The sequence below is a fragment of the Limulus polyphemus genome, unplaced genomic scaffold (assembly GCF_000517525.1).
Source record: "Limulus polyphemus unplaced genomic scaffold, Limulus_polyphemus-2.1.2 Scaffold3604, whole genome shotgun sequence".
Lineage (NCBI taxonomy): Eukaryota > Metazoa > Arthropoda > Merostomata > Xiphosura > Limulidae > Limulus > Limulus polyphemus.
This window is the reverse complement of record NW_013669214.1, coordinates 111,743-114,794: the sequence shown is the minus strand read 5'-3', so window position 1 is coordinate 114,794 and position 3,052 is coordinate 111,743. Positions and strand designations below refer to the sequence as shown.

Below are 3,052 nucleotides of genomic sequence, written 5' to 3'. Positions count from 1 at the left end.
CAAGTGATATTCATGACACATAGCATAACTTTACCAAGTGATATTCATTGTGAAGTTATGCTATGTGTCACTTAAAGAACCAAGGGAAGCCATGCGATGGGTTACTTAAAGCAGCAGATGAAGTTATGCTATGTGTCCGGGTCATGTACGGTGGTACCACAAGGGAAATATCAATGTAACGAGACAGAAACGGCACCAGGTGAAATAGGACCAGTGAAGTCTTGCTGTGGGTCATCAATTACATATCGTGAATAGCGCTATGGGTGACATCAGGTCGACATCAGATGAGGACACGTTTTGGATCAAATACAGTACCAGGTGCAGTCGTGCTATATGCCACTTGAAGCAGCAGGTGAAATCATGCGATGGGTCACTTAAAACACCAAGTGAAGCCATGTGATGGGTCACTTAAAGCAACAGATGAAGTCATGCTATGTGTCACTTAAAGCAGCGATCAACTTGTAGATGTTGTACACGGTTTCTAAACGTTAGTTCCTTAAATGGTTATGTTTTTAAGCCTAATAATTTATAGGGTTACTAACACTATGACCTTTGCCCTTGTTTAATCAAGTTTCCTTTTATACAATTACGTTCAATGATTTCTTTAAGAAACAAAGGTTTAAAAATCGCTATATTACGCATGATTTGTTGTGCTCGCAGTTGTATTGTTGTTGTTGTCTTATAGCAAAGCCACATCGAGCTATCTGCTGTGTCCACCGAGGGGAATCGAACCCCTGATTTTAGCGTTGTAGACTTACCGCTGTCCCACCGGGGGACTCGCAGTTGAAGAACATCTCATTAACATAATTAATTTTGTATTTGCTTGTCATATTTACTTTATAGTGTGTATTCGTTTTCAAGTAAAAGAAAACGTAACTGACAAAAACTTTACACTAATTTAAACAGTAAAATAATGTAAACTGTTACAGAAATAGATTAGGTAACCTTGACTATATTTTATTGTTCATTTCTTAATGGGTATGAACACAATACTCTTAATGAATTAGACGTTATGAACCTGAATGTTGGAAAAAAAAATTTAATGATTAAATCCAGTGAAGTGGTGAACAACTCCTTCATAATTTGCGACAATGTGCGGTGGTTTCTTGAAGTCAAGCCATCTGTATACCGTGGAATCAAGAAGTAGCACAACGCCACCTGGTAACCTTGAGGGGTGAAGGTAGTTGCTTTGCCTAAGACAAAACAGTTCGTAACGTTTGGTCACTCAAGAATGACACTGGAGGTTGTTTACACAGACCTGTAGTATACAGTGACCAATTAGATGATTATAAAAATCTTTTATCTGTTGAAACAGCCAGGTACATCCTATAATAGATTAAGGTTGATGTCACAAGCGAAAATTACGTAGGAGTATAGGAGTCCAATGTAACAATATTAAAGCCCTTTAGTTTTGGTATTAAACATTATTGTACTTTACCTTATATTGTGTATGTTACTGGAGAAATATTCATATATAATACCAATCAATAGTAAACGAGAAGAAAAATTATATTGTGGCGTTTCGATGAGCGTGCATTACACCTTCATTATCTATATATCTATATTAATGTTTTTTAGTGCTCAAAATGCAAAATAACAAAAATCAAATCCACCACAGTTATAAACGCTAATTAATTAATTCAGACATATAAATGTTTGTTTGTTATTAAAGCACAAAGCTACACAAATGGACTATCTGTAGTGGGCTAACCAAATGTATCGAAACTCGATTTTTAGCGTTATAAGCCCTTAGACTTACGGCTGGTCCCCCGGATTTACAACGCTAAAATACGGGGTTCGATTCCACGCGGTGAGTACAGCAGATAGTCTAAAATGGCTATCCTCTAAAACAAACAAACCTTACTGCTGACCCAGTGTGAGAAAATAGATAAAGATATAAAACATGTAATGCACAGGGTGTCCCAAAATAAATATACCAAAAAGAATGTTAAATAACACTTGTATTATTTGAAATAACAACAAAATTCAAAGCACAATATCTTCTGAAGGCTTGTAAGTTTTAATTAATTTAAACTTCTACATATCTTCCATCATTAGCTATGATCAATCAAATTCTGAGAATACATTGGACAAGAGAGCATCACGGATACGAAGTTTCAATTCTTCAAGATCCCTTGGCCTTTTTTTTTTTTTTAATTGGTAGATTTCTGTTTTCAAAAAGCCCGGGAGAACTCTTCAGGAGTTGTCACTTTACTCAAAAACAGGGTCAGTTCTGAAATCTGCAATAAAACACATTCATAAGTAATAATAATAATAAACAGTATAATTAACATCAATAAACTTACAAGCCTTTCTTACTTACAGATACACACACATATATATAAGAGGTTACTGTATTGGCACGCAAGAGAACGAAACAGACAAGGTTGTTTATGGAGAACTTTAGAGCAGGAAACCAGCAAATATAAAAATAATAGCTTGATTAATACGTAGGTTAACAGAGCACGTGAGCGTATTCTTCTTAATCTCCCGCGGTCTGTGGGTTTAATGCCTTCTCTAACCACTCTTACGGAAATAGTCAGCGACATATCCGGCTAAACGCGAACCCTCAGTTGGACCCATTCCAAGAACCTTTCTAAGTTTACTTACGCGTTCATTTAATGTATGATCGTCTAAATAATGTAAATTGCTTGTTGATTAACGGTAGATTTTTTTATCATTAAGACATAAGAGAGAAGCTTGCTGACTATAACACATCGTCAAAATACTCTTCCGTGATAATCATAAGACACGTTGAATCGTCCGTATGGATATTTGCCACAATAGTGGACATTGATGAGCCTATCGCTACACCGAAGGCTTGTTCAAAGAATATACCATTATGAGCACAATACAAAACGATCGAAAGGTCTCACCGACAGAAAAAAAATATTTTTATTGGTAAGGTGACATTATTTTCAAGACATAATCTTACCATATACACAACATAATTCATTCGCACCAAAGGGTTTCCTCTACTGCTAAAGATGGTACGAAATTATAAAATCTAGCCGCACAGTGGGTATCGTGATCAGTTTTACCAACAAGAAGA

At 35.9% G+C, this 3,052-nt stretch overlaps 1 protein-coding gene across 2 annotated transcripts in view; it reads right to left on the bottom strand.

The window, feature by feature from the left end:
- Positions 1–2,141: 2,141 nt before the first annotated feature.
- Positions 2,142–3,052, bottom strand: part of LOC106469668 — a 50,423-nt gene continuing 49,512 nt past the window's right edge. For both annotated transcript variants that reach the window (XR_002612889.1, XR_002612890.1), the window contains exon 3: positions 2,142–2,240. The gene's annotated coding sequence lies outside the window, so the exon portion shown is untranslated. The remainder of the gene's footprint in view (positions 2,241–3,052) is intronic.